Below are 13044 nucleotides of genomic sequence, written 5' to 3'. Positions count from 1 at the left end.
GGAGAAAAAAGACTGAAATTTCTTGAGGAAGAGAGAAAGATCTGGTGGAAATGGGGAAGATTCGTTGAGATTTAGAATAAGTTTAGAGTTTTAGGAGACATTTAGACAAGATTGCATTAGAGAATATGTGTTAAGAGCTGGAGACGAGGAAAAATGAGAAGAGACTTGTGTTAGTGGAGGAAATGTTAGTCCCAGTACAATATCGTTGAACGTATTTTGTTTGTCATTTATCTTCTCTATTTTTATGTGAAGTGATCGAGGCTGAGAGGTTTTGGGAGGTCAGCACTAGGTAGGGAGTTAGGTTAGGTTAGATTAGGTTAGGTTAGGTCAGGTCAGGTTAGGTTAGGTTATGTTAGGTTAGGTCAGGTTAGGTAAAGTTTGTCAGGAAACAGGACAAGTTTTTCCTGACGCGGGTCTTAGTCACATGACGACCCGCTGGTCAACATGGTCTCAGCGTGACGTAAATGATTTATAAAGCCCACAGTGTATCTACGATTCACTGTCTCATAAATGCTTTCCATAAACATAGTCATATCTGTCACAGATATCAAAAAAAAAAAAATCAAAATACCGTGACTGGAACAATACACAAATAACCGGCACATAGAAGAGAGGAGCTTACGACGACGTTTCGGTCCGACTTGGATCATTTACAAAGTCTCTTTTACCTTTCAGCCTCTTCCTCTTTCCTCTTTCTCGTTTGGGTTTTCTTTCTTCTGCCTTGGGTATTTGTCCTTTATTATTATTTTCCTCCCTCTGTGCTCTTGCTCCTACCCACTGTGGACCCCTAGCTCTCTTGTGGGCCCCTAGCTCCCTTGTGGGCCCCTAGCTCCCTCGTGGGCCCCTGGCTTCCTTGTGGGCCCCTAGCTCCCTTGTGGGCCCTAGCTCCCATGTGGGCCCCTAACTCCCTTGTGGGCCCCTAACTCCCTTGTGGCCCCCAAACTCCCTTGTGGGCTCCTAGCTCCAATGCAGTGTTCCTCTTTCTTAGTATATGACTGACTCCAACACTACTACTACTACTACTACTACTACTACTACTACTACTACTACTACTACTACTACTACTCCTTCAACCACTACTTCTCTTGTCTCGTCCCTGTCTGCTGGCCTATATATACTCCCTCCTGATTGATGAACGTACTAGAGAGGTGAACCATAAACGTTCTAGAGAGGTGAACCATAAATGTTCTAGATAGGTGAACCATGAACGTTCTAGAGAGGTGAACCATAAACGTTCTAGAGAGGTGAACGGTCAATTCCACTGTATCAGTGAACGATCCATACCACGGGTGGGGACAGAACCCGGGATCAGAGAGTCTCAAAACTCCAGACCGTCGCGTTTTGAGACTCTCTGACCGCTTGTTCTAGCCCCGCCCGCGGTATGGTTTGTTTGCAATCGTGTCATTACGATTTCGTGAGTCAGTGAACGATATTGGACCTCAGTGACCAATTTTTTAATTGTTTCGGCAAGTGATTAGCATATTTTTAGGGGAAACAATATGAAAAGTCATTGAATACAGAATAACAGAGCCCTACAGAAAGATTAGTGGTTGAGATTAGTAAAAGATTGATTAGTTAACTACTAATTAGTAGATAATTAACCGATATTTCAAGTTTATTTAGTGAATGATATACCTTGCCACCCTTTATATACAGAAATGCTTCACAAGTGCTGTCACCAATCATTGCAACACTCTTTAACAAATCCATTGAATCCTCTACCTTCCCTACAGTTCTCAAAATAGCGAGGGTCACCCCGATACATAAAGGTGGGAATGAAAGAGGGAGGAAGGTATACCAGTACCGTTGAGGGATCACAGGGAATAAAGGGGAGGAGGAAGGTATACCAGTACCGTTGAGGGATCACAGGGAATGAAAGAGGGAGGAAGGTATACCAGTACCGTTGAGGGATCACATGGAATGAAAGAGGGAGGAAGGTATACCAGTACCGTTGAGGGATCACATGGAATGAAAGAGGGAGGAAGGTATACCAGTACCGTTGAGGGATCACATGGAATGAAAGAGGGAGGAAGGTATACCAGTACCGTTGAGGGATCACATGGAATGAAAGAGGGAGGAAGGTATACCAGTACCGTTGAGGGATCACAGGGAATGAAAGAGGGAGGAAGGTATACCAGTACCGTTGAGGGATCACAGGGAATGAAAGAGGGAGGAAGGTATACCAGTACCGTTGAGGGATCACAGGGAATGAAAGAGGGAGGAAGGTATACCAGTACCGTTGAGGGATCACAGGGAATGAAAGAGGGAGGAAGGTATACCAGTACCGTTGAGGGATCACATGGAATGAAAGAGGGAGGAAGGTATACCAGTACCGTTGAGGGATCACAGGGAATGAAAGAGGGAGGAAGGTATACCAGTACCGTTGAGGGATCACATGGAATGAAAGAGGGAGGAAGGTATACCAGTACCGTTGAGGGATCACATGGAATGAAAGAGGGAGGAAGGTATACCAGTACCGTTGAGGAATCACAGGGAATAAAGGGGAGGAGGAAGGTATACCAGTACCGTTGAGGGATCACATGGAATGAAAGAGGGAGGAAGGTATACCAGTACCGTTGAGGAATCACATGGAATAAAGGGGAGGAGGAAGGTATACCAGTACCGTTGAGGGATCACATGGAATGAAGGAGGGAGGAAGGTATACCAGTACCGTTGAGGAATCACATGGAATAAAGGGGAGGAGGAAGGTATACCAGTACCGTTGAGGGATCACATGGAATGAAGGAGGGAGGAAGGTATACCAGTACCGTCGAGGGATCACAGGGAATAAAGGGGGGAGGAAGGTATACCAATACCGTCGAGGGATCACAGGGAATAAAGGGGGAAGAAGGTATACCACTACCGTCGAGGGATCACGAGGAACAAAGGGGAAAGAAGGTATACCAGTACCGCCGAGGGATCACAGGGAATTAAAGGAGGGAGGAAGATACACCAGTACCGTCGAGGGATCACAGGGCATAAAGGGGGGAGGAAGGTATACCGTACCGTCGAGGGATCACAGGGTATAAAGGGGGGGAGGTATACCAGTACCGTCGAGGGAACACAGGGTATAAAGGGGGGAGGTATACCAGTACCGTCGAGGGATCACAGGGTATAAAGGAGGGGAGGTATACCAGTACCGTCGAGGGAACACAGGGTATTAAGGTGGGGAGGTATACCAGTACCGTCGAGGGAACACAGGGTATAAAGGGGGGAGGTATACCAGTACCGTCGAGGGATCACAGGGTATAAAGGGGGGAGGTACACCAGTACCGTCGAGGGAACACAGGGTATAAAGGGGGGGAGGTATACCAGTACCGTCGAGGGATCACAGGGTATAAAGGGGGAGGAGGTATACCAGGGAAGGTGGAAGAGACTGAGATTGCTTGTGGGGAGAAAGTGAAAATTCTTGAAGGAGTTGTGGAAAAGTTGAGGCTCCCGGCAGAATGGATCCTCCTGCAGTGATGCTCCGCCCGGATAATTTCTCATTACAATTGTTCTCTTTCACTTTGTGTTTGTTCTGTTTCACTTTGTGTTTGTTCTGTTTCACTTTGAATTTGTTCTGTTTCACTTTGTGTTTGTTCTGTTTCACTTTGTGTTTGTTCTGTTTCACTTTGTGTTTGTTCTGTTTCACTTTGTGTTTGTTCTGTTTCACTTTGTGTTTCTTCTGTTTCACTTTGTGTTTGTTCTCTTTCACTTTGTGTTTGTTCTGTTTCACTTTGTGTTTGTTCTGTTTCACTTTGTGTTTGTTCTGTTTCACTTTGTGTTTGTTCTGTTTCACTTTGCATTTGTTCTGTTTCACTTTGTGTTTCTTCTGTTTCACTTTGTATTCGTTCTGTTTCACTTTGTGCTTATTCTGTTTCACTTTGTATTTGTTCTGTTTCACTTTGTATTTGTTCTGTTTCACTTTGTGTTTGTTCTGTTTCACTTTGTGTTTGTTCTGTTTCACTTTGTATTTGTTCTGTTTCACTTTGTATTTGTTCTGTTTCACTTTGTGTTTGTTCTGTTTCACTTTGTGTTTGTTCTGTTTCACTTTGCATTTGTTCTGTTTCACTTTGTGTTTGTTCTGTTTCACTTTGTATTTGTTCTGTTTCACTTTGTATTTGTTCTCTTTCACTTTGTGTTTGTTCTGTTTCACTTTGTGTTTGTTCTGTTTCACTTTGTATTTGTTCTGTTTCACTTTGTGTTTGTTCTGTTTCACTTTGTGTTTGTTCTGTTTCACTTTGTGTTTGTTCTGTTTCACTTTGTGTTTGTTCTGTTTCACTTTGTGTTTGTTCTCTTTCACTTTGTATTTGTTCTGTTTCACTTTGTATTTGTTCTGTTTCACTTTGTGTTTGTTCTCTTTCACTTTGTGTTTGTTCTGTTTCACTTTGTGTTTGTTCTGTTTCACTTTGTGTTTGTTCTGTTTCACTTTGTGTTTGTTCTGTTTCACTTTGTGTTTGTTCTGTTTCACTTTGTGTTTGTTCTGTTTCACTTTGTGTTTCTTCTGTTTCACTTTGTGTTTGTTCTCTTTCACTTTGTGTTTGTTCTGTTTCACTTTGTGTTTGTTCTGTTTCACTTTGTGTTTGTTCTGTTTCACTTTGTGTTTGTTCTGTTTCACTTTGCATTTGTTCTGTTTCACTTTGTGTTTCTTCTGTTTCACTTTGTATTCGTTCTGTTTCACTTTGTGCTTATTCTGTTTCACTTTGTATTTGTTCTGTTTCACTTTGTATTTGTTCTGTTTCACTTTGTGTTTGTTCTGTTTCACTTTGTGTTTGTTCTGTTTCACTTTGTATTTGTTCTGTTTCACTTTGTATTTGTTCTGTTTCACTTTGTGTTTGTTCTGTTTCACTTTGTGTTTGTTCTGTTTCACTTTGCATTTGTTCTGTTTCACTTTGTGTTTGTTCTGTTTCACTTTGTATTTGTTCTGTTTCACTTTGTATTTGTTCTCTTTCACTTTGTGTTTGTTCTGTTTCACTTTGTGTTTGTTCTGTTTCACTTTGTATTTGTTCTGTTTCACTTTGTGTTTGTTCTGTTTCACTTTGTGTTTGTTCTGTTTCACTTTGTGTTTGTTCTGTTTCACTTTGTGTTTGTTCTGTTTCACTTTGTGTTTGTTCTCTTTCACTTTGTATTTGTTCTGTTTCACTTTGTATTTGTTCTGTTTCACTTTGTGTTTGTTCTCTTTCACTTTGTGTTTGTTCTGTTTCACTTTGTGTTTGTTCTGTTTCACTTTGTGTTTGTTCTGTTTCACTTTGTGTTTGTTCTGTTTCACTTTGTGTTTGTTCTGTTTCACTTTGTGTTTGTTCTGTTTCACTTTGTGTTTGTTCTGTTTTACTTTGTGTTTCTTCTGTTTCACTTTGTGCTTGTTCTGTTTCACTTTGTGTTTGTTCTATTTCACTTTGCGTTTGTTCTGGTTCACTTTGTGTTTGTTCTCTTTCACTTTGCATTTGTTCTGTTTCACTTTGTGTTTGTTCTGTTTCACTTTGTGTTTGTTCTGTTTCACTTTGTGTTTGTTCTGTTTCACTTTGTGTTTGTTCTGTTTCACTTTGTGTTTATTCTGTTTCACTTTGTGTTTGTTCTGTTTCAGTTTGTATTTGTTCTGTTTCACTTTGTTTGTTCTGTTTCACTTTGTGTTTGTTCTGTTTCACTTTGTGTTTGTTCTGTTTCACTTTGTGTTTGTTCTGTTTCACTTTGTGTTTGTTCTGTTTCACTTTGTGTTTGTTCTGTTTTACTTTGTGTTTGTTCTGTTTCACTTTGTGTTTGTTCTGTTTCACTTTGTGTTTGTTCTGTTTCACTTTGTGTTTGTTCTGTTTCACTTTGTGTTTGTTCTGTTTTACTTTGTGTTTGTTCTGTTTCACTTTGTGTTTGTTCTGTTTCACTTTGTGTTTGTTCTATTTCACTTTGCGTTTGTTCTGTTTCACTTTGTGTTTGTTCTGTTTCACTTTGCATTTGTTCTGTTTCACTTTGTGTTTGTTCTGTTTCACTTTGTGTTTGTTCTGTTTCACTTTGTGTTTGTTCTGTTTCACTTTGTGTTTGTTCTGTTTCACTTTGTGTTAGTTCTGTTTCACTTTGTGTTTGTTCTGTTTCAGTTTGTATTTGTTCTGTTTCACTTTGTGTTTGTTCTGTTTCACTTTGTGTTTGTTCTGTTTCACTTTGTGTTTGTTCTGTTTCAATTTGTGTTTGTTCTGTTTCACTTTGTGTTTGTTCTGTTTCACTTTGTGTTTGTTCTCTTTCACTTTGTGTTTGTTCTGTTTCATTTTTTGTTTGTTCTGTTTTACTTTGTGTTTGTTCTGTTTCACTTAATGTTTGTTCTGTTTCACTTTGTGTTTGTTCTGTTTCACTTTGTGTTTGTTCTGTTTCACTTAATGTTTGTTCTGTTTCACTTTGTGTTTGTTCTGTTTCACTTTGTGTTTGTTCTGTTTTACTTTGTGTTTGTTCTGTTTCACTTTGTGTTTGTTCTGTTTCACTTTGTGTTTGTTCTGTTTCACTTTGTGTTTGTTCTGTTTTACTTTGTGTTTGTTCTGTTTCACTTTGTGTTTGTTCTGTTTCACTTTGTGTTTGTTCTGTTTCACTTTGTGTTTGTTCTGTTTCACTTTGTGTTTGTTCTGTTTCACTTTGTGTTTGTTCTGTTTCACTTTGTGTTTGTTCTGTTTCACTTTGTGTTTGTTCTGTTTCACTTAATGTTTGTTCTGTTTCACTTTGTGTTTGTTCTGTTTCACTTTGTGTTTGTTCTGTTTCACTTTGTGTTTGTTCTGTTTTACTTTGTGTTTGTTCTGTTTCACTTTGTGTTTGTTCTGTTTCACTTTGTGTTTGTTCTGTTTCACTTTGTGTTTGTTCTGTTTCACTTTGTGTTTGTTCTGTTTCACTTTGTGTTTGTTCTGTTTCACTTTGTGTTTGTTCTGTTTCACTTTGTGTTTGTTCTGTTTTACTTTGTGTTTGTTCTGTTTCACTTTGTGCTTGTTCTGTTTCACTTTGTGTTTGTTCTATTTCACTTTGCGTTTGTTCTGATTCACTTTGTGTTTGTTCTCTTTCACTTTGCATTTGTTCTGTTTCACTTTGTGTTTGTTCTGTTTCACTTTGTGTTTGTTCTGTTTCACTTTGTGTTTGTTCTGTTTCACTTTGTGTTTGTTCTGTTTCACTTTGTGTTTATTCTGTTTCACTTTGTGTTTGTTCTGTTTCAGTTTGTATTTGTTCTGTTTCACTTTGTTTGTTCTGTTTCACTTTGTATTTGTTCTGTTTCACTTTGTGTTTGTTCTGTTTCACTTTGTGTTTGTTCTGTTTCACTTTGTGTTTGTTCTGTTTCACTTTGTGTTTGTTCTGTTTTACTTTGTGTTTGTTCTGTTTCACTTTGTGTTTGTTCTGTTTCACTTTGTGTTTGTTCTGTTTCACTTTGTGTTTGTTCTGTTTCACTTTGTGTTTGTTCTGTTTTACTTTGTGTTTGTTCTGTTTCACTTTGTGTTTGTTCTGTTTCACTTTGTGTTTGTTCTATTTCACTTTGCGTTTGTTCTGTTTCACTTTGTGTTTGTTCTGTTTCACTTTGCATTTGTTCTGTTTCACTTTGTGTTTGTTCTGTTTCACTTTGTGTTTGTTCTGTTTCACTTTGTGTTTGTTCTGTTTCACTTTGTGTTTGTTCTGTTTCACTTTGTGTTAGTTCTGTTTCACTTTGTGTTTGTTCTGTTTCAGTTTGTATTTGTTCTGTTTCACTTTGTGTTTGTTCTGTTTCACTTTGTGTTTGTTCTGTTTCACTTTGTGTTTGTTCTGTTTCACTTTGTGTTTGTTCTGTTTCACTTTGTGTTTGTTCTGTTTCACTTTGTGTTTGTTCTCTTTCACTTTGTGTTTGTTCTGTTTCATTTTTTGTTTGTTCTGTTTTACTTTGTGTTTGTTCTGTTTCACTTAATGTTTGTTCTGTTTCACTTTGTGTTTGTTCTGTTTCACTTTGTGTTTGTTCTGTTTCACTTAATGTTTGTTCTGTTTCACTTTGTGTTTGTTCTGTTTCACTTTGTGTTTGTTCTGTTTTACTTTGTGTTTGTTCTGTTTCACTTTGTGTTTGTTCTGTTTCACTTTGTGTTTGTTCTGTTTCACTTTGTGTTTGTTCTGTTTTACTTTGTGTTTGTTCTGTTTCACTTTGTGTTTGTTCTGTTTCACTTTGTGTTTGTTCTGTTTCACTTTGTGTTTGTTCTGTTTCACTTTGTGTTTGTTCTGTTTCACTTTGTGTTTGTTCTGTTTCACTTTGTGTTTGTTCTGTTTCACTTTGTGTTTGTTCTGTTTCACTTAATGTTTGTTCTGTTTCACTTTGTGTTTGTTCTGTTTCACTTTGTGTTTGTTCTGTTTCACTTTGTGTTTGTTCTGTTTTACTTTGTGTTTGTTCTGTTTCACTTTGTGTTTGTTCTGTTTCACTTTGTGTTTGTTCTGTTTCACTTTGTGTTTGTTCTGTTTTACTTTGTGTTTGTTCTGTTTCACTTTGTGTTTGTTCTGTTTCACTTTGTGTTTGTTCTGTTTCACTTTGTGTTTGTTCTGTTTCACTTTGTGTTTGTTCTGTTTCACTTTGTGTTTGTTCTGTTTCACTTTGTGTTTGTTCTGTTTCACTTAATGTTTGTTCTGTTTCACTTTGTGTTTGTTCTGTTTCACTTTGTGTTTGTTCTGTTTTACTTTGTGTTTGTTCTGTTTCACTTTGTGTTTGTTCTGTTTCACTTTGTGTTTGTTCTGTTTCACTTTGTGTTTGTTCTGTTTCACTTTGTGTTTGTTCTGTTTCACTTTGTGTTTGTTCTGTTTCACTTTGTGTTTATTCTGTTTCACTTTGTGTTTGTTCTGTTTCAGTTTGTATTTGTTCTGTTTCACTTTGTGTTTGTTCTGTTATACTTTGTGTTTGTTCTGTTTCACTTTGTGTTTGTTCTGTTTCACTTTGTGTTTGTTCTGTGTCACTTTGTGTTTGTTCTGTTTCACTTTGTGTTTGTTCTGTTTTACTTTGTGTTTGTTCTGTTTCACTTTGTGTTTGTTCTGTTTCACTTTGTGTTTGTTCTGTTTCACTTTGTGTTTGCTCTGTTTCACTTTGTGTTTGTTCTGTTTTACTTTGTGTTTGTTCTGTTTCACTTTGTGTTTGTTCTGTTTCACTTTGTGTTTGTTCTATTTCACTTTGCGTTTGTTCTGTTTCACTTTGTGTTTGTTCTGTTTCACTTTGCATTTGTTCTGTTTCACTTTGTGTTTGTTCTGTTTCACTTTGTGTTTGTTCTGTTTCACTTTGTGTTTGTTCTGTTTCACTTTGTGTTTGTTCTGTTTCACTTTGTGTTAGTTCTGTTTCACTTTGTGTTTGTTCTGTTTCAGTTTGTATTTGTTCTGTTTCATTTTGTGTTTGTTCTGTTTCACTTTGTGTTTGTTCTGTTTCACTTTGTGTTTGTTCTGTTTCACTTTGTGTTTGTTCTGTTTCACTTTGTGTTTGTTCTGTTTCACTTTGTGTTTGTTCTCATTCACTTTGTGTTTGTTCTGTTTCATTTTGTGTTTGTTCTGTTTTACTTTGTGTTTGTTCTGTTTCACTTAATGTTTGTTCTGTTTCACTTTTTGTTTGTTCTGTTTCACTTTGTGTTTGTTCTGTTTCACTTAATGTTTGTTCTGTTTCACTTTGTGTTTGTTCTGTTTCACTTTGTGTTTGTTCTGTTTTACTTTGTGTTTGTTCTGTTTCACTTTGTGTTTGTTCTGTTTCACTTTGTGTTTGTTCTGTTTCACTTTGTGTTTGTTCTGTTTTACTTTGTGTTTGTTCTGTTTCACTTTGTGTTTGTTCTGTTTCACTTTGTGTTTGTTCTGTTTCACTTTGTGTTTGTTCTGTTTCACTTTGTGTTTGTTCTGTTTCACTTTGTGTTTGTTCTGTTTCACTTTGTGTTTGTTCTGTTTCACTTTGTGTTTGTTCTGTTTCACTTAATGTTTGTTCTGTTTCACTTTGTGTTTGTTCTGTTTCACTTTGTGTTTGTTCTGTTTCACTTTGTGTTTGTTCTGTTTTACTTTGTGTTTGTTCTGTTTCACTTTGTGTTTGTTCTGTTTCACTTTGTGTTTGTTCTGTTTCATTTTGTGTTTGTTCTGTTTTACTTTGTGTTTGTTCTGTTTCACTTTGTGTTTGTTCAGTTTCACTTTGTGTTTGTTCTGTTTCACTTTGTGTTTGTTCTGTTTCACTTTGTGTTTGTTCTGTTTCACTTTGTGTTTGTTCTGTTTCACTTTGTGTTTGTTCTGTCTCACTTAATGTTTGTTCTGTTTCACTTTGTGTTTGTTCTGTTTCACTTTGTGTTTGTTCTGTTTCACTTTGTGTTTGTTCTGTTTTACTTTGTGTTTGTTCTGTTTCACTTTGTGTTTGTTCTGTTTCACTTTGTGTTTGTTCTGTTTCACTTTGTGTTTGTTCTGTTTTACTTTGTGTTTTTTCTGTTTCACTTTGTGTTTGTTCTGTTTCACTTTGTGTTTGTTCTGTTTCACTTTGTGTTTGTTCTGTTTCACTTTGTGTTTGTTCTGTTTCACTTTGTGTTTGTTCTGTTTCACTTTGTGTTTGTTCTGTTTCACTTTGTGTTTGTTCTGTTTCACTTAATGTTTGTTCTGTTTCACTTTGTGTTTGTTCTGTTTCACTTTGTGTTTGTTCTGTTTTACTTTGTGTTTGTTCTGTTTCACTTTGTGTTTGTTCTGTTTCACTTTGTGTTTGTTCTGTTTCACTTTGTGTTTGTTCTGTTTCACTTTGTGTTTGTTCTGTTTCACTTTGTGTTTGTTCTGTTTCACTTTGTGTTTATTCTGTTTCACTTTGTGTTTGTTCTGTTTCAGTCTGTATTTGTTCTGTTTCACTTTGTGTTTGTTCTGTTTCACTTTGTGTTTGTTCTGTTTCACTTTGTGTTTGTTCTGTTTCACTTTGTGTTTGTTCTGTTTCACTTTGTGTTTGTTCTGTTTCACTTTGTGTTTGTTCTGTTTTACTTTGTGTTTGTTCTGTTTCACTTTGTGTTTGTTCTGTTTCACTTTGTGTTTGTTCTGTTTCACTTTGTGTTTGTTCTGTTTCACTTTGTGTTTGTTCTGTTTTACTTTGTGTTTGTTCTGTTTCACTTTGTGTTTGTTCTGTTTCACTTTGTGTTTGTTCTATTTCACTTTGCGTTTGTTCTGTTTCACTTTGTGTTTGTTCTGTTTCACTTTGCATTTGTTCTGTTTCACTTTGTGTTTGTTCTGTTTCACTTTGTGTTTGTTCTGTTTCACTTTGTGTTTGTTCTGTTTCACTTTGTGTTTGTTCTGTTTCACTTTGTGTTAGTTCTGTTTCACTTTGTGTTTGTTCTGTTTCAGTTTGTATTTGTTCTGTTTCACTTTGTGTTTGTTCTGTTTCACTTTGTGTTTGTTCTGTTTCACTTTGTGTTTGTTCTGTTTCACTTTGTGTTTGTTCTGTTTCACTTTGTGTTTGTTCTGTTTCACTTTGTGTTTGTTCTCTTTCACTTTGTGTTTGTTCTGTTTCATTTTGTGTTTGTTCTGTTTTACTTTGTGTTTGTTCTGTTTCACTTAATGTTTGTTCTGTTTCACTTTGTGTTTGTTCTGTTTCACTTTGTGTTTGTTCTGTTTCACTTAATGTTTGTTCTGTTTCACTTTGTGTTTGTTCTGTTTCACTTTGTGTTTGTTCTGTTTTACTTTGTGTTTGTTCTGTTTCACTTTGTGTTTGTTCTGTTTCACTTTGTGTTTGTTCTGTTTCACTTTGTGTTTGTTCTGTTTTACTTTGTGTTTGTTCTGTTTCACTTTGTGTTTGTTCTGTTTCACTTTGTGTTTGTTCTGTTTCACTTTGTGTTTGTTCTGTTTCACTTTGTGTTTGTTCTGTTTCACTTTGTGTTTGTTCTGTTTCACTTTGTGTTTGTTCTGTTTCACTTAATGTTTGTTCTGTTTCACTTTGTGTTTGTTCTGTTTCACTTTGTGTTTGTTCTGTTTTACTTTGTGTTTGTTCTGTTTCACTTTGTGTTTGTTCTGTTTCACTTTGTGTTTTTTCTGTTTCACTTTGTGTTTGTTCTGTTTCACTTTGTGTTTGTTCTGTTTCACTTTGTGTTTGTTCTGTTTCACTTTGCGTTTGTTCTGTTTCACTTTGTGTTTGTTCTGTTTCACTTTGTGTTTGTTCTGTTTCACTTTGTGTTTGCTCTGTTTCACTTTGTGTTTGTTCTGTTTCACTTTGTGTTTGTTCTGTTTCACTTTGTGTTTGTTCTGTTTCACTTTGTGTTTGTTCTGTTTCACTTTGTGTTTGTTCTGTTTCACTTTGTGTTTGTTCTGTTTCACTTAATGTTTGTTCTGTTTCACTTTGTGTTTGTTCTGTTTCACTTTGTGTTTGTTCTGTTTTACTTTGTGTTTGTTCTGTTTCACTTTGTGTTTGTTCTGTTTCACTTTGTGTTTTTTCTGTTTCACTTTGTGTTTGTTCTGTTTCACTTTGTGTTTGTTCTGTTTCACTTTGTGTTTGTTCTGTTTCACTTTGTGTTTGTTCTGTTTCACTTTGCGTTTGTTCTGTTTCACTTTGTGTTTGTTCTGTTTCACTTTGTGTTTGTTCTGTTTCACTTTGTGTTTGCTCTGTTTCACTTTGTGTTTGTTCTGTTTCACTTTGTGTTTGTTCTGTTTCACTTAGTGTTTGTTCTGTTTCACTTTGTGTTTGCTCTGTTTCACTTTGTGTTTGTTCTGTTTTACTTTGTGTTTGTTCTGTTTCACTTTGTGTTTGTTCTGTTTCACTTTCTGTTTGTTCTGTTTCACTTTGTTTTTGTTCTGTTTCACTTTGTGTTTGTTCTGTTTCACTTAGTGTTTATGTTTCACTTTGTGTTTGTTCTGTTTCACTTTGTGTTTGTTCTGTTTCACTTTGTGTTTGTTCTGTTTTACTTTGTGTTTGTTCTGTTTCACTTTGTGTTTGTTTTGTTTCACTTTGTATTTGCTCTGTTTCACTTTGTGTTTGTTCTGTTTCACTTTGTGTTTGTTCTGTTTCACTTTGTGTTTGTTCTGTTTCACTTTGTGTTTGTTCTGTTTCACTTAATGTTTGTTCTGTTTCACTTTGTGTTTGTTCTGTTTCACTTTGTGTTTGTTCTGTTTCACTTTGTGTTT

This window comes from Cherax quadricarinatus, unplaced genomic scaffold (genome assembly GCF_038502225.1).
Source record: "Cherax quadricarinatus isolate ZL_2023a unplaced genomic scaffold, ASM3850222v1 Contig409, whole genome shotgun sequence".
Classification (NCBI taxonomy): domain Eukaryota; kingdom Metazoa; phylum Arthropoda; class Malacostraca; order Decapoda; family Parastacidae; genus Cherax; species Cherax quadricarinatus.
This window is presented reverse-complemented; position numbering follows the sequence as displayed.